General features: G+C 35.2%; 1 pseudogene; it reads right to left on the bottom strand.

Moving 5' to 3' along the window:
- Positions 1 to 446: 446 nt before the first annotated feature.
- LOC115274835 lies at positions 447 to 942 on the bottom strand (annotated as a pseudogene).
- Between the last annotated feature and the right edge of the window lie 18110 nt (positions 943 to 19052).

The following is a 19052-nucleotide window of genomic DNA, read 5'->3' as shown; positions in this document are numbered from 1 at the left end:
CTTTTGAGAGAAATAAACTGCATGCACATGCAAGTGGGTAAGGGGCAGAGACAGGTGAGGACAGAAGATCTGAAGTGGGCTCTGTGTGGAAAGCAGAGAGCCCGATGCAAAGCTTGAATTCATGAAGAACATGAGATCATGACCTAGGCTGGACTCTGACACTTAGCACACTGAGCCACACAGGGGACCCAAAAGAATATAATTTTATGTGGTTAAGAACTGAAGATTTTTAGAATATTGGACAGGTAAAGAATGCGAGTTTAAAAAATTTTCATATTTTAATTTCTTTGACACAGTGGTCAATGAATCAATGATACGTCTTGTCAAATCTAGATATTTAAATCTCATGAGAAGTTTCCTTTATTTATTTGTTTGTTTGTTTGTTTGTTAATTTAAATATCCAGAGTTTATAATACAAGGGCCAGAGCTTTCTTCCCCACTCAAGTTTATAAATTTTCAATTGACCTGAGAGGCCAGTAGGGATATTTCTTTTTGTCCAGTTTGGTTTCTGGTAGGACTTCATTCAGGTCCTCAATGGTCATCTGATCAAATGAAATTATGTTCTTTATCTTCTCCAGCTCTTTTTAATATTCCTTGATTCTGGCTTTTGAGAGAGACAAAAACTCAGCACAACTTTTCACATCTTTATTTTCTTCAGCACCCACTTGGACAGTATTTTTATCCTCTGGCACAGGAATCTTCAGTGCATTACACTTCTCAAAGTCATCTACCAACCCAGCCTTTGCCACATTGGCCTTGTAGTAAGCCCTGTCAATAGCAGGTAGATTGTAGGGGAAAGTAGCTAACCTGGAGGTGAGGGTCTCATTCCAGGATTTCAGGGAGTTAGCAATGGCCTTCTGGTTTCAGGGTATGATCTACCACAAAAGCTATCCAGTCAATGGCTTTTGGAGCAAGTTTTTGCCCAGCCGTCTTGAGATCCATCACCTACACTGGTGGCCCCGCGAATTTCTTATTTTAAAGAGCAGTAGTTGAAAATGTGACTCATATCATTTGAGGAACTTAATCCTGGATTAATAATGCTGATTGCTGAGCCTGTTGTAGAGATTTGGAGACAGTAGAGCTGTGATATGATCCAGGACTTTTAGTTAGTAAAACCTCAGGGTGACTTCATCCCTAGTCTAGAGTTTTCTGTTCTTGGACAGGGAGAGGATAGGTTATTGAGATAGAGTAGGCACAGAAGAGTGAAAAGCGATATTGGAATGTTTGTCATCAGAGAGATACTGTAATTTGTTTTACTCAAAGGAACATGAACCTATAATAGCCTGAATAACTTCAAATCACGTACCTTAGTAAACACCGGTAACTTAATTATAAATTTTTACTACTTATGCTTTCTTTTTGACTAGTTTTCCTCATTTATTCAAAAGCTTTTTCAGTTGCATGAGTTTTAAAATATTTTATATCAGTGAAGTGGCAAAAGTAAAAGTTACCCATTTTTTAAGAAGTATTTGGAATTGGCTGATTTTCTTGTATTACATAGTTATTTGATTTTTATTAATATTTGGCAACCAGTGTTTTCTAATTTTTAACATACTGAAGAAAGTTAATAATTTTCTGTGACTTACTGATGAATCTTCTGTAATTACTGACATACATATTTATTCACTGTGAACAGTCATTAATTTAATGTTCTCATCATTCCATATCTAGTTTATTCTACATATTTGATTACTGTTTTCCCTGAGCCCCTCCCCATACCATATAACATATCCTTAGTGGAATGTAAGTCACATAAAGGTGGCCTTTCTCTTACATATCATAATATCTTATTACTTTGGAAAATAAAGGAAAATATATATCTTAAATGTAGTTGAATTTCAGGGCACCTGATGGCTCAGTCAGTTGAGCATCCGACTTCAGCTCAGGTCATGATCTCACAAGGTTTGTGTGTTCGAGCCCCACATCCAACTGGCTGCTGTCAGTGAGGAGCCTGCTTTGGATCCTCTTCCCCTCTCTCTCTCTGCCCCCTCCTGCCCCCACATACACACACACTCTCCCTCTCTCAAAAATAAATCAATATTAAAAAGTGTTTTTAAATGTAGCTGAATGTTATTTTTGCAGTAAGCTAAGGAGTAATTTGTAGCTTTTCTTCACAGTGGCCTTATAATGCTGGCTGCTATTTATTTACGGTTAGTTATCTTTCGCCATGAGAGGATATGTCAAAAGGAAAGGGAGATTCTTAAGTTAAAATCGTGTTTCCTGATATAAAGCACAGGATTTATATGGTTACTTTGCAAAATGATTGTTGCTGCTTTTTATTTCACTCCCACGTTATTGGGTAAATAGAAACTAAATTTTCTTGCCAATTTGTACCTACCATAATTTCTGAAGTTTATGAGATTGAAAGCATGAGCTATATTTCTCTGAGCCCACAAATATGTATATTTAGTAGAAACAGAATAAACACAAAGAATAAATGAAACACATGTTATTAAATGTTCCTGTTATTATAGAATTAAAAGCTGTTAGTTGTAGATTAGCACTGTGGGTTATTTTTAAAAACAGCTTTACTCTTAATCAAAGAAATCCATAATTATAAAATTAATAATACTATGTTTATAAAATAAGTTGCCTCAGCTCATTGATCAGCTTTCAGAATCACTGTAGAATGTTCACAGGGAAATAATTAGCTTTATCTCCCCAAAATATATATCCCTTTCTCTCAAACTGTCTTGAGAAGAACATTTCAAATTCTAAAATTTCTATACTTGCTCTTATCTGTATTTTTTAGTTTGCTTTTTTCTAACAACTATATGATTTAGAGAAACTTCATTTCTATAATACTTAAAAGTATTATAGTAATAGTAAATAGTAAAGTAAATTGTAAAAGTAAAGCCAAAGTATATATTTTCTGACTAATTCAAATAATTATTCTAATTTTCACTTCATTTTGTATATACCTACCGTTTTCCTATACCTTTTAGACTAAATGTGTTTGATTCTACTCCCTGCTTGTTACAGCTGAGCCTTGAACAAAAGGGGTTTGGACTGCATGGGCCCACTTACATGCAGAGTTTTTACAGTGCCCTACTGAATATGTATTTTCTTCATGGTTTTCTTAATAAGATTTTTTTCTCAAACTTCCTTCATTGTAAGAATATAGTATATAATATATATAACATGCCAAATATGTGTTAATTGGCTGCTTATGTTATCTGTAAGGCTTCTGGTCAACAATTGACTATTAGTAGTTAAGTTTTGAGGGAGTCAAAAATTAAATGTGAATTGTTGACTGCATGGGGGTCATTGCTCCAACTGTATTTTCAATTTTTATATTGGCCAAGATTTAACAAAGTGTAGGAAGAAAGAATGTACCTAATGGGTAAGCTGGAAAGTATAGCTAGTGAATGTGATGAGTACATAAATAGTTGTCAAAACATGGATATTTTTGAAAATGAAAGGAGGTACTATCCAGTTCGGACACAAGAATAATTGTTCAAAATAACTGAGGCTATCCGGGGCAGATTGAGGCAAATATTCATACTGGTGATAAATAATTCACCAAAAGCAGCATGCAACTAGCTGAAATTCCCTATATTCTGTAAATGTATTGAAACATGCACTAGCTAAAATTTCCCATATTCTGATGCATGTATTTTTACTTTTGGGGGGAAAACTTTTGACACTTTTCAGTCACTTGGACTTAGTTCTGGGATGGGAGTGAGGTGCCAGGGAAAGGAAACACTGAAGGAAACACATCCCACCAACTTGGTTCTCAAAGCATGCATCTCAAGCTTTCATGTTAAATAGAGGTATTAACATTTTATGGTATTTCAAATGTTTTAGGATGTAGCATACATAAACTGTAACTAAGCTGTCCGGTTTAGGTACAACTGTGTAGTAAAACTGATTTTAAAAATAACAGAATTTAAAGGAAAATCTATGCTTTCAAATGTTTAGTGCTTTTCAGCTAATTCCTTTTAGAGCTTATCTTCAGAATACGAGTAAAGTGTAGGAATATCTTTAAAGAGAAAACAAGTATTAGATAAATAAAGTCATTAATCTGTGGAAATCTCTTTGAAAGAATGTTTAGCAAAGCAAGTACTTAAAGAAACAGCGATATAAATAAGAAACTAGAAAACAAAAAAAATCCCCAATAACATTATTACAGTTAAGATTGCTTAAAGTCAGTTTAAAGGGATTTTTAGGATATCTATTCCTTCTCTTCCTCAGAATAACTTTGTATTATATTCTGCGTGGTTCCTGATTTCTACTCTAAATTGGCAGGAATGATTATTTTCCACATCTTTGTTTATCAGTGGTAATAAACACATCTATTCAAATTCTCCTTATAAGTGGAGAATCCACCTGGTGGCTCAGTCAGTTAAGTGTCAGACTCTTGGTTTCTCCTTAGGTCATGATCTCACAGTTCAGGAGTTCAAGCTCTGCAGTGGGCTCTGTGCTGGGATGCAGAGCCTGCTTGGGATTCTCACTCCCTCTCTCTGTCCCTCTCCTACTCATGCCCTCCCTCTCTCTCTCAAATAAAATAAACATTAAAAAAGAAGTCTCCTTCCATATTTTATCAGAAATATTAGTGTTGCCTCAGTAATAGAAGTTTATTTTAAAAAAAATTATCAGTTGTTGAACTGAGTAGTACCCACAGCAATACCATGTTTTCTTGTGGAAACAGTTTTGCTACTGGATCAGTTACTGCTTGACAGTGATTACTTATGTAAATAACTTTTCCTCTTTGGACTTAACCATGTGTGTGAACAGGTTGGAATGAGCCTCTAATATTTCTTCTACCTTGAATGTTTGATGAGTGTTTAATACTGTAATAGAATTTCTCAACTCCTTTCTCTCTTTATTGTATATTTTCCATCTCCCTATTCTTGTAGGGTTTCCTAACATTCCCTTCCTTTCCTTCGGAGAGAAGCTTCTGAAGGAATAGATAAATGCATTTTTCCGCATCTAAAACTCTGATTCACTAATACCTCAACTTTCTTTCTTTCTTTCTTTTTTAATGTTTATTTATTTTTGAGACAGAGAGAGACAGAGTGTGAGCAGGGTAGGGGCAGAGAGAGATGGAGACACAAAATCCAAAGTAGGCTCCAGGCTCTGAGCTGTCAACACAGACTCTGACAGAGGGCTTGAACCCACGAACCATGAGATCATGACCTGAGCCAAAGTCGAATGCTTAACCAACTGAGCCACCCAGGCACCCCTAACACCTCAACTTTCTAATATGGTTTTTCTCTTACCATTTAATGGATTAATTATTATTTTATAGGTCACCAAAAACATTTGTGTGAGTAACCCAAGATGAGCATAGGAATTCTTATCTCACTTAACATCTCTGCAGGATGTGACCTTTTGGGGCACTTTTGCCATTTTGGAGTTCTCTTCATCATGGTATTTCATGACACTTTCTGTTTACTTGTAGGTTTTTTTTTAACTCCTCTAGCCACTCTATTTTTTTCTTTCTCTGCCCTCTTCCTTAATATTGGTATTCACAACCCCTTGTTCAACTTTTCTTTAACTCTACTTAAACCTATAAAAATTCATTCATATTTATAAGTTCAATTTCCACTTATTCCACTTATGTCCATAAATATCCCTCATTAGACCAAATCTTTTTTAGATTCTGTTTTACCACATACCTAACAAACATTCATCTGGATATCCAACAGAAACATCAGATTCAACAAATATAAAAAAATAAGCAAAACTGATTTAGCATCCTAATACAAATGTATACCTCCCGGAGTATACCTAATTACTTCATATACTAGTTGCCCAAGTCTCAACCTTCTACCAGTTTCATCTACTTGAGAAGAATTCTCAAACTGTTCTTTTCATAGTCATTACAATGACTGTGGGCTAGCCTTATTTTTCTTTGTATTTATGTATTAATAATATAATAGCCCACCCAGTAGTCTCTCATTCTTTACCCTCAGCCACTGTCTAAAACTTTGGTATAGCTATAGCTGTCTGAATCAGTGAACTTATTCTAGTTCTTGCCTGCTTGGAATCCTTCAGCTTTTGTTCTGGCCCTTAAGATAAAGCCAGAATTATTTGGAGCACCTGGGGGGTTCAGTCCATTAAGCAGCTGACTTCGGCTCAGGTCATGACCTCGCAGTTCATGAGTTTGAGCCCCGCAGTGGGCGCTGTGCTGACGGCTGAGAGCTGGAGTCTGCCTCAGATTCTGTGTCCCTCTCTGTCTGTTCCTCTGCTGCTCACACTCTTTTTCTCTCTCAAAAATAATAAACATTGACAAAAAATTTTTTTTAGAAAAAAGAAGATGGGGCGCCTGGGTGGCTCAGTCGGTTGAGCGTCTGACTTCAGGTCATAATCTCACAGTAGTGGGTTTGAGCCCCGCGTTGGGCTCTGTACTGACAGCTCGGAGCCTGGAGCCTGCTTCTGATTCTGTGTGTCCTCTCTCTCTGACCCTCCCCCTGCTCATGATCTGTCTCACTCTGTCTCTCAAGAATAAATAAATGTTAAAAAAAAATTAAAAGAAAAAAAAGATACGGCCAGAATTACTTAACATGGAATAAGAAACATTCCAGAGTAGGCTCCCTGTCCATCTATTCTCATTATCCTTCTATATAGGACTCTATAATTATTTATATATTTATTTCTTTCATTGAATTATGAGTCCCTTGATGGTGAGGACTGTGAAATATCTCATGACCTCAAACTCCTGGAAGAGTGTCCCACATTTGTAATATTTTCCAATGGTATTAATTATTTAATTTAAAGATGGATTATAACTTTAATAAGAGTAAAATAGGATTAATATGTTCTCAAAGTTATGTAGAGTAATACCTCCATCAAAGAATTAGAAACCTAAGTTCTAATCTTCAATCTCTTGTTAATTAGTTGTGTAACTTTCACCAAATCACGTAACTTTCCTGGTTCTCAGTTTCTTACCTGTAAAATGAATTTGTAGTGTTAAATGATTTCTTAAGCCTCTTCTAGTTCTGACTTTCTATGCAACATGGTACTCTTCCATGGTCATAATTTAATGAGACACATTAACTCTTCAGGCCTCTAAGGACCAATTTCCTTTACGCTCAAACATAGCGTCTCACCCCAGTTTCTGTCCTATATCTAGGTATGTTTTGCCCCAGGGAAAACGGGCTTAGAGTGCTGTGATGGTAGAGAACAGTTTCTCATTTCCATTGGTTTTATATAAAGGGGAAAAAATGGTGTCATAACTCCAGAGGATTTATTTCCTGCTAACTTTTAAAGTTAAGAAATGCTTGAAAATATATCCTCAATGTCACTGATTAGAACGTCCTGTGGAGACAAATTAATTTTCTCTAAATGACGTTTGAAAACTTGCTAAGGGCAAAGAACAGGAGAATATGGCTATCCGATGAGTCATTTTATAATTTCGGGATGAAGTTGACTACCTTCTATGATAAGTTTTTGTGGAGCAAACAGGACAAGGTGAGTTTTACCCAGCTATGAGCAAAGTACCTATTATTAATTTAGAAAAGGGAGGGATAACAGTCTGGAAAATTATAGGCACATTTAAATAACTAAATGTGCTATAAAGATATATGCCAAGATTTTGGCGACAAGACTTAGAAGAGTTATGGGTAAATTAATACACAGGGACCAAGTTGGATTTATGAGGCATGAAATAATTACAGACAGTATGAAGAAGAGTTTTATGTTAATGCAAATTGATAGTGATACTTAGACTCTGGTGTTTGCAAATTCTGTTAATATACAGGAAGTGTGTAATAGAATGGAATAGAAATAGCTAAGCTAATATTAAATCATGTAACTTTATAAGTCTTGACTTTTTGAAGAATATTATTGTAGCAAGAAAGGTTGTATATTTATGCTACCAAATACCCAAATAGAAAATGCAGATAATGGAATGCTACCTAATTGGAAAGACAAAGGTATATATATGATTGAGATAATTTTTCTCTCTCTCTCTTTTTTTTCTTGTTGACTGGTTACATGTTGAAAGTCATTTTTAAGTAGCTCATACTTATTTTACTCTTTTCCTTATCTCAATTTTTGTGATTAGAGAATGGCTTAAGTCACCAGTGTGACACATTTTAAATAATGCATTCTCAGTCACAGGGATTTGAACTAACTTAGGAGTTGCAAATTTAAAATGCTGATGGTGTTGTAGTCTCACCAAGTCTACACAATATTTGAGGGAGATACATGTAATCCTTTTGACTGCAGAAATTAACATTTAAAATTTCACAGAACTAAAAAACTGTCTCAAACATGTACATTACCAGTAGAGTAGTAGTTTAGACACTCAGAAGAGCTCTCCTCCTGTAAAACAACTAAATCTTACATTACACATTGTTGAGTTTCAAGAAGTAAAGGAAATCTTAAAGGGCCCAAGCAAGCAAAGAACGAAGCTGTAAGTTGAAATCATAGCAGGAAGCAATGAAGAATAAGTGACATGAAAGCTGAGTTGCTCCAAGGTATAAATACTCATGCTAACCCTGTGATTAAATGCTGTAATGAAGGTGTATCATAGTGTACAGGAGCCTAACCAGGAGGGTTCTAGAAGCCCCTGGTAGATACCAGAATCTCTTGTATGACAGTAAAGCAAACATAAATCCTTTGTAGTTTGAAGTATCACACTTTTAGGGCCTCAGGATTTCCCAAGAGTGAGATCAAAAAAAGAAATGCTCATAATCAGAGATCACAAAACACAGAAGGAAAGATGCCCAAGGGTAAGTATCATCATAAAAAAGAAATACTTCTGATGCTTTTAATAAGTTTTTTTTAAGGGAGCCTAACAGCTGGCTCAGTCAGATGAGAGTCTGATTCTTGATTTCTGCTGCGGTCATGATCGCAGGGTCATGGGACTGAGTCCCACGTTGGGCTCTGTGCTGAGGATGGAGCCTGCTTAAGATTCTCTCTCTCTCTCTCTCTCTCTCTCTCTCTCTCTCTCTCTCTCTCTTTCTTTCTCTCTCTTAGTGCCTGAGTGGCTCAGTCAGTTAAGCATCTGACTTCAGCTCGGGTCATGATCTCACAGTTCACGGGTTCAAACCCCACATTGGGGTTTGTGTTGACAGCTCAGAACACGGAGCCTGCTTTGGATTCTGCATCTCCTTCTCTTTTGCCCGTTCCTCACTTGTTCTTTCTCTCTCTCTCTCCCCTCACAAAAATAAACATTATAAAAAAAGGTTCTCTCTCTTTCTCCATCTGCCCTCTCCCCGCTTGCAATCTCTCTCTGTGTCTGTCTCTAAAATTTTTTTAAAGTATATAGTATAATTGATATTCTTAAACGAGGAGAGAAAAAGGAATCATATAAAATTCTCAGTTAAAACCATAAAGGGCAAAAAAACCTGTTGAAAACAAAAACAAGAAAAAGGGCAAGAAGAAAAAAACAGTAAATATGGTAGATATCAATCCGACTCTATCAATAATCATTTAAATATCAATAGTCTATATGTACCAATTAAAAACAGAGATAGTCAAAGCTGATCAAAGAATAGGATCCCAGTATATATTGTCTATAAGAAACTCAGTTTTGATAAAAGGACATCTTAGAATAATAGTAAAGGGATGCTGAAAGATGTGCCATGCTAACACTAATCAAAAGAGTGAGCAGCTATATTAATTTCAGCCAGAGCAGACTTCAGACCAAGGAAAGTTATCAGTGATAAAGAGGGAATTGCATAATTATAAAGAGGTCAGTCCTCCAAGAAGACATGATGTTCCTTAATAAATATGTATCTAACAATAGAACATCAAAATATGTGAAGCAAAAACAGGTAGAACTACACAGAGAAGTCGATGTATCTACTATTATAATTGAAAACTTCAGTTGTTCCCCTATCAGAAATGGACAGACTTAGCAGGGAGAAAATTAGTATGGGCATAGTTGAACTCAACAGTTCTATCAGTTAACTGGATATAATTGACATCAAGAGTTCATTGAACAACAGCGGAATACACATTCTGTTTATGCTTGCATGAGACATTTACCAAGATAGACTACATTCTGGATTTAAAATTTAAAAGATGAGCCGGGAAGTTCTAAGCTTCTAATCATAGCTTTGTCTTTTGGTGACCATCCTCACCCAGGACTGTTGGCTCACTAACCATTGCCTCATAAGAACAAAAGACACTCCTTTCACCCAAGAAATTCCAATGGAATGGGTTATATAATGCCACCTCTTCATTTATCCAGTTTCCAAATATGTGGATTATTAGTGAGATTTCTACTCAGTTCCACTGTTTTAATTTGTCTGTTTAATTTGTCTTATGCTAATATCATTCTGTCTAACTTATCATAGCTATTTAATTGTTAATGGGGTAAGGTCTTGTCAATCCCCTACATATGCTTCTTCTCAGGAAGTATCCTGTATACTCTGGAATTGTTTTTTCAGCCTAGTTATTCTAAGTAAACAATCTACTTTCAACCACATTGCCATCATCATGTGATATTACATTTGACAATGAACAAATATGTATTTGGCATCTACCATGTGCATTTGCATGAGCTATGTTTGGGGATGTGACACTGAACTGTGCTATTATGGCTCCTAAACTAACGTAGCTTATAGACTTACTCTGGATTTCATTTACCATGCTCAAAGCTAGCAAGTAAGCATGTTCTTCTTTAAAAGAATGTGAAATCCAAAGTTGAAGAAGAAAATATGACCATATATTTATTCTAAGTTCATGGCTACATTTTAATCATTAAAGAAATTAAATATTTAGGTACCAAGATTATCAGTGCTCTAATGCAGCTAGTACTTGCATTGTTCGTGATGGTAGGGAGTATTTTAAGTAGGCAAAGTCAGACATTTGATGATTGAATCATCTGTCAATTACTTTCCAAAATGGCAACTAGCCAACTGAGAACACACTTTTCCAAGAAAAGGGATAGAAAAGATGTCTAGGGAATTCTTTTGAAGCCAGGAAGCAAATGGAAGACCATGGAGGAGGCAGAGGAACAACAGAAAGAAGTGACAAACTGGATTTGTTAACTCTACATATATTGTGGATACATTATACTTTTCAAAAACCCCGGAAGAGGAGAGAACAAAGGAGCAAAGAGAAACCATTTTAGTACACTTCTGGTTGACAATAAATTTTGTTTTTAATGCTAAGACTTGTTAGACTTACACAGAATGAATATCTATTAGATTTCTTTTTAAGGTCCCTTCTCTAAGCTCCTAACTTTATACAAAAGGTCTTAGATGGAAATTTGAGTCCACTAGTTGTAAAAACTGTAGATTTCCCCCCTTTTGATTTTTTTTGTATTTGCTTTTTTCTTCCTTCTTTCTCCCCTCCCCTTCCCTACCCCCCTTCCCCTCCTCTCCCCTTTTCTCACCTCTCCTTTCCTTTCCCTTCCTTTTTTCCTCTTTTATCTGTCAGATAGATATAGAACACAAGTGAATTATAAAAGGAGGGAAAGAACCCAGATGGGAGAAATGATGCCTAGCAATAGGCCACATGTTTAAGTCTGTAATATGTTTTCACTCTCTCTTCTAAATTTTGAATATAATCCGAATTAAAAAAATAAAAACTTCCCAGTTTGCATACCTGACTCCTCATTCTCCTTTGTGTCTATTATTTTCTAAATGGGTAGTGTTATAGAACTTAACATTTCCTTGTTTATGGAAGAATTAGTCAAGTGTGCTTAACATTATAATTGCCTAGAAAGTCAACTTCGACCACTCTGATTACATTGTTAAGGTAATGCTGAGTTTCTTATTTAAATACTGATTATTATTTTCCACATGATTGTATCAAATAAAAACAATTACTACTGAATTTTGATTAGATTTATTGGCAAATAAATGAAATGCCTCCCTGAATTTTTAAGTCAGGTGCCTGTTCATTGAACTGTTTATGGAACAGAATAGTAGTTAATGTATATGGCATTTCCCCAAACTAATTCTCTTTGCCACAAAACAATCAAAATACCCAGAACACAGCCTCACTTTTACTAATTCATCTGGTTTTCTGTAATAAACTCTGTGGAGTAGTGTTGTCTAAAGTAATAAAGTATGTATTGTTTGTGAAAAATAATTCAGCACCACATGTTCATTATTTATATGATGATTGTAAAATATTCAAAATGCCTCTCTTTATTATAAAATATTTTTAAAGTATTCACATATTTCAAATAACTAATATTTTAAAAAATATAGTTGTTCATATAACATTTTATTATATAGTTCAATATATATAACTGCTTTCATTCAGCCTTGAAAATATTAAGATTTTTAAATGAATCACTTATTCTCATAGACATTTACATTATGTATATAACTTATAAGCTAAAATAATATGAAATTGACACAAAAAGGCAAACGAATTATAGCATAAAAGGTCATTTTTAAATTTTCTGACAGTGTAGAACATTAGAAGGACAAAAATCAGTGGCACATTGTCCTATGCTGGAAAACATGTTGATTTAATCAAGACACTGTGTAGCCTTTTATTATTCAAAATAATTGTACTCTTTATGAAATCAGACATTCAGATTTGTAAGCTGCTGTTTTAATAAGAAATGAATTAAAGATTAGAGAAACATTGCATTTGCTTTCTTGTTTTCTCTTACAAACACAATGTAACTTTCCAACACTAGGCATTTCTTTCTATTTATTCTTTAAGGTTATATTTATGCAGTTGATATATATTTTCAGCATTGATGACATACCTCTCAAAATCTATAACAACATAGAAGTATAACAACCATAAATTCAAGGATAACTTATCCTTGAAATCCAGGATTTTAACATCTTTCTTCGGACAGAAATTTGAAATGGTCTCTGTGGGGAATTATTTTGATTAGTATTATCATCACCAATTCTCCCCCAGTGCCCTTATTTAAAGATGAGTCATTGCCTTATTTCAAATGAGAAAAATACATTTTCCTCTTTGTTTTTCTTTCCATCCTGAAAATAAATGAATTGTAGGATTCAAAACATCATTGACTAGCCAATTTAACAATATTAATTATATGCTCATATGAGTAAATTTCATAAGAGGTAATATATCTTATACATATATTGAAAGACTATGGAAATTGGTGCCAATAAACATGAGTTTGAATTACAATTTTGCTACATTCAAGCATTTGAGAACAGCAGATCATTCTCTGAATCTTTCTTTTTAAAAAATCTGTAAGAGGAAGACAATAATCTCATTTAAAAAAATCAGTTTTCTGGTGTTGCCTGGGTGGCTTAGTCATTTAAGCATCTGACTCTTGATTTCAGGTCATAATCTCATGGTTCATGGATCGATCCTCATGTTGGGCTTTGAACTGACACTGTGGAGCCTACTTGGAATTCTCTCTCCCTCTCTCTCTCTGCCCCTCCCCAACTCATTCCCTCTTTCTCATCCAAAATAAATAAATAAACTTTAAAAAATATTAAGAATCATATTTTTCTAAGTAAAACTATATAGATGAACATATTAATGAACCATAAAATGCCATACATATCTCTGAAATTATGTAGAACCAAAGATAAAGTAGTCCTTGGGAATGTAAATTGGCATGCCATTATGGGAAACAGTATGGAGGTTCCTCAAAATATTAAAGATAGAGCTACTGTATAATCCAGCAATTCCACTCCTAGGCACACACCTGAAGGAAGTGAAACCACTATCATTTTTTTTTTAATTTGTAAAAATGTTTTTAAAAATTTATTTTTGAGAGACAGAGACAGCATAAGCAGGGGAGGGTCAGAGAGTGAGAGACAAAATCTGAAGACAGGATGCAGGCTTTGAGCTAGCTGTCAGCACAAAGCCTGCCACGGGGCTCAAACCCATGAACTGCGAGATCATGACCTGAGCTGAAGCCAGCTGCTCAACCGACTCAGCCACACAGGTGCCTTGTGAAATCACTATCTTAAAGAAATGTCAGCAACCTCATTTTCATTGCATCACTATTTGTAATAGCCAAAATCTAAAAACAACCTAAGTATCTATTGGTAGATGGATGGATAAAAAACATGTGGTACACACACACACAGAGGAATATTTTTTGGCTATAAGAAGAAAGAAATCCTGCCATTTTCAATGCCATGATTGGACTTTGGAGGCCTTATACTAAGTGAAATGATTCAGAGTAAGACAAAAACTATATCTCATTTGCAAGTAGAATCTGAAAAAAAAAAAAAAAAAAAACCAGCCCAAAGTAATGGAAACAGAACAGAGCACAGATTGCCAGAGGTAGAGGATATGGATGAGTGGGGAAAAAATTAAAGGAAAGATGGCATGATTATTTAGAATTTAGGCAATTTAGATATTTTACTCTGAGAGCTGAATCATAAAATCAACATAGCATAGCATAACTAAGCACAATCATCAAAAATACAGGATGAGTCACATTAGACATGATAGGAATGAAAATAATAAAACATTTCAAAAATAAAACATGATTAAAAGCCAGCTTGTTCATAAAAGGTATTGGTAGCAAAAGACACTTAGGAAATTAAATTATCAACTCCACAAACTTTCATTTGACTCCAGCTTGATGGTTTACCATGACCTTTAAATTCAATTAATATTTAATTAAAATTCATTTTACTTTCAAAAAAATAAATAAAATAAAATTCATTTTACTTTCATTTAATATAGTATAGGAGCCCAGTTTTCTCCTTCACATCTCCAGGGATTTGCAGGGGGGAGGGATATCTATTTCAAATATTTGTCTACAACTCAGGTTTTACATCAATCTCCATTTTATCTCCTGCTGAGCTCTCATTCTTTATCCCTACCAGGCCCTTAGTAAGTTCCTTGACTTTCCCGCAGAAACACCCAAATGAGAATGAGTACATAACAATATAAAATTGTGACCAAGGTTCCAAGGGTGGTGTGTGGGTAGCATTTATAGCCCAGCAAGGAACAATATAGAACTTGAAAGTCATTTAGCAGCCATGTCTAATCCCTGAGTAATTTCAAAATTCACCTCTCCTTGAAGAGCCGAACCTTTTTGTAGGTTTCTTATTCCTATTCATTCTGGTTGTCTCTCCCTACATCAAAAAAATCTCTTCCCTCTCTACAGTGGAGAACAATTCAGTACCCTCCTAATTAACTGGATGTCTTCTTTGCATAGTCAGAATTTATTAGAGAGATTATTAAACAAAGAGTCAAGGAGCAGCTCCAGAATCCCACACAACTAAGTATGTTAGTTTCCTAGGACTTCCTTAACAAGGTATCAAAACTCAAAAGTCATGAGGCTTAAAACAACAGGTATATATTCTCAGTTCTGGAGGTTTGAAGCTCAAAGCTAAGATGCTGACAAGGTTGATTCCTCCCAAAGAGTTTCTGAGGCAGAAGTGTCCTTTGCCCCTCTCCTGGCTTCTGACGGTTGCTAGCAATCTTTGGTGTTCCTCGGCTGGGGATGTATCACTCCAATCTTTGCTTTGTCTTCACAGTGGCCTTCGTCCTCCTTTGTCTGTTTTTTTTTTTTTAAATTAGCCTTTTTTCTCTTCTTTTCTTCTCCTTTTTTTTTTTTACATTTATTTATTTTTGAGACAGTGAACAAGAGAGGGGCAGAGAGAGAAAGAGACACAGAATCTGAAGCAGGCTCCAGGCTCTGAGCTAGCTGTCAGCACAGTGCCCGATGCACTGCTCGAACCTACAAACCATGAGATCATGACCTGAGCCAAAGTCAGAGATCAACCGTTCTTTGTCTACTTTTAAATTTCCCTCTTCTTATAAGGACCTCAGTCATTGGGATCAAGCCAGCCCTAATCCAATACGACCCCACTTTAACTTGATTATATCTGTAAAGACTGTTTCAAAAGAAGGTCATCCCATAGGTTTGGGAGTTTGGATTTCAATATTTTTTTATTGAGGGATGTAATTAAACGCATAACATGGAGCAAATTGCTTAAGTAGGAAACTTAAAACTAAATTTTTCTCTAGTGTCAACCAGCCAAGGTTTGGCAAAGTTGTTATTCTGTAATAAAAAACATTCCACTTTGTTGGGTATTCAATATTTTTGTGTTTTGTGGAGTGGCAAAATAAGCCACCCCAAAATATGCTATTTTTGCATAAGACTTACTTTGAGCTGAAAGCAATTGAGAAGAAGCAGATACAAGAAAGACCTGTCTGCTCTCCCCGATTTGCCTGAACGCAGGACATAAATTTGTAAAGGTGCCCTCTTCTCTCTACCAGGAAGGAAAAAGTTAATGGCTGGAGACAACTTAAGACTTGTATCAGCTTAGCGACAGCACCAGAGGAATTTACATAGTAAACTTTACTAACTAGCCTTGTCTGCCATTAATTTCCCATATATTTGCCTTCCCACAATTTGCCAGCCCTGGAAACCCTTTTTGTTTGTCCTGTCACTTCTCTAAAAATATTTCGTTCCTTTGTTAAGATGCCACCTAAGCCCAAGTTCTAACTAAACCTCTGAGTTACCTTGTGTACTCTTCATGTGTGACATGCACAATGCATGTTAATAAATAGTTGTTTTTCTTTTGTTAATCTGTCTTAGGCAAATATAATTTAGAGAGTCCCAGCTGGAGAACCTAAGATGGATAGAGAGAGATTTTTCTTCCCCTCTAACTCCTATAAATATACTATATAGTATAGCTTTGTTATGGGATGCAAATAAATTACTTGGGAATAGACTGATCCTTTCAGGTCTTCCTTTTAAGATTTGTTAGGTGGGAACAGAGTTCAATTTAGGACTAATTATTCCTCCACAACAGAGGGAAGACTCTTCCGTGTACCCAGTGCCTGAATCATGAGGTTATTCAGTTGGGTCAGTGGGAATGGGCACTCTTTCCAGCTCTATGTGAGTTCCAGCACCTTCCCCTCTAGGCTTCTGGGTGATTCTTTGCCTGACTTTGGGTAGTTTCCTCACAGACACGTGTTGATCAATGTGAAGCAGCCCTACCTGCAGATCTCTAGATTTCTTTCTTCAGGCAGCTCTCTTTTCACCAGTACTCTGCCCTGTGAACTCTACTTTCTTTGGTCTACAATCCCACCTTTATCTTCTCAAATTAGGGATCTGTTGAGCTCTGGTTGGCTCTTCCCCACACACTGCAGCCTTGTGTGGCTTTACATTCTCCTGTGTAACATGAGCATTAGATTGCTTCCAGTATCTTGCTATAGACAGTGATGCAATGAATAACTTTGTGCTTACTTTCATACTATTAGACGTGAATTTAACAATAAAAATTTTAGAAGTATAATTTCTGAGTAAAAAAGTAAATGTACATGAAGATTTGTTGTGTATTGCCAAAATATTTCCCTGGAAAGATTGTATTGATTTCCATTCCCATTAGCAATGAATGAGTGAGCCTGTTTTCCTTCACCCCCATGAATGGAAAGTATTGTCATGTTGTTAAATTATTGTCAGTCTGATAGTTGGGAAATGGTATCTCAATATCGTTTTCAATATTGTTTCTCTACTTATGAGTGAGTTTGAACATCTTTTTATATGTTTGAGGACCATTTTTGTCTTTTTATTGGTGAGTTTTCTGTTCATACTTTTTCCTAATTTTTCTTTAGATTTTGTGACCCTTTATCCTCAATTATAAAGAGTTGTTTATATGAAGATATTAACTCTATTTTATATGCTGTAAGAATTTCCTTCCTGTTTTTCAGGTTTTTAAATTTAGTTTTATACATTTAGTATATTTTTAATTATTTTACATAGTCAAATCTATCAATCTTTTTTTTTAAAAAAATGTTTGAGAGTGTGTGTATGTGTACAAACAAGGGAGAGACAGAGAGAGGGGGAGAGAGAGAGAGAGAGAGAGAGAGAGCGAGCATCCTAAGCAGGCTCCATGCTGCCAGTGCAGAGCCCCAGGACTTAAACTCACAAACTGAGAGTTCATGACCTGAGCCAATATCAAGAATTCAACACTCAATCAACTATGACCCCCAGGCACCTCTATCAATCTTTTCATTTATTACATCTAGATGCAATGTCATAGGTGAATAGCCATTCCCTATGTCAAAGCTAAAGAGAAAAATAGTCATGCTTTTTCCTGGTAGTCATGCAATTTTATTTTATTTATTTATTTATTTATTTACTTACTTACCTTTAGATCCTTAATCTTTTTAGAGTTTATTATTGTTTTAAGATATAATTCTAATTTTCTATTTTTCTAAATGATTATCCTTTGCCAGAGCACTATTTATTTCAAAATTAATATTTACAGTTGTGATTTGAGGTGCCTCCTTTGACGTATACCAAGTTTCTACATACATTTGTGTGTATTTCATTCTATCCCAGAATAGGGGTTTCCTCCACCCCTGTTTGTCCAAATATACTTTGGTGTCTGTTAAGAAAGTTTTAAAATTTTATTCCTGACATTTTTTTCTAAGTAGATTTTTGTGTCGTTATTAAAGGAGTTATTTACCATTATATCTTCTCTTTCTTGTTTGTATACAAGAATAATTTTTTTTTCTTTGTGTTAATTATATATACTGGTATTTCTTTGAATTTAATTACTTTTGTTTTAAGTTTATTTTGGGAGAATCCCAATCAGGCTCTGCACTATGAGCACACAGCCTGACTCAGGGCTCAATCTCATGAAGTGTGAGATGCTGACCTGAGCTGAAAGCAAGAGGCAAATGCTTAACTTACTGAGCCACTCAGGTGCCCCTGAATTTAGTTACTCTTAAATAGGTTTTTTCATTGATTCTCTGGGATTTTCTCAGGTATGTTATTGTATCATCTTCACATGGAGATTATTTTACTTCCTTTTCACTAATTCTTGTGGCTGTAATTGATTTTTATTGTCTAAGTGTATTTTGTTTTAATGAAAAATGCAACATTTGTATATTAATCATCTGTCTTTAACCTATACCTTTTTCTTTTCTTTCTTTTTTTGAAATTTTCCAGTCATCATTTGGTTGAGTGAGACTCATCCTCTAGTACAGAGGTTGACAAACTATTGCACATTGACTAAATCTAGTGTACCTCCTGGTTTATAAATAAAGTTTAATTAGAATACAACTACACCTATTTAATTTATCTTTTAATTTTTGGCTCTGTTCATACTTTGGTGGCACAGTTAAGTAGTTACAATAGAGACAGTATCATTCTCATATCCTAAAATAATTACTACTTGGCCTTTATGAAAAAGATTTGCCCACTCTACTTGAGG

Source organism: Suricata suricatta, chromosome 2 (genome assembly GCF_006229205.1).
Source record: "Suricata suricatta isolate VVHF042 chromosome 2, meerkat_22Aug2017_6uvM2_HiC, whole genome shotgun sequence".
NCBI lineage: Eukaryota > Metazoa > Chordata > Mammalia > Carnivora > Herpestidae > Suricata > Suricata suricatta.
Note: the sequence above shows the minus strand (reverse complement) of the source record. Positions and strands in the feature narration are given on the sequence as shown.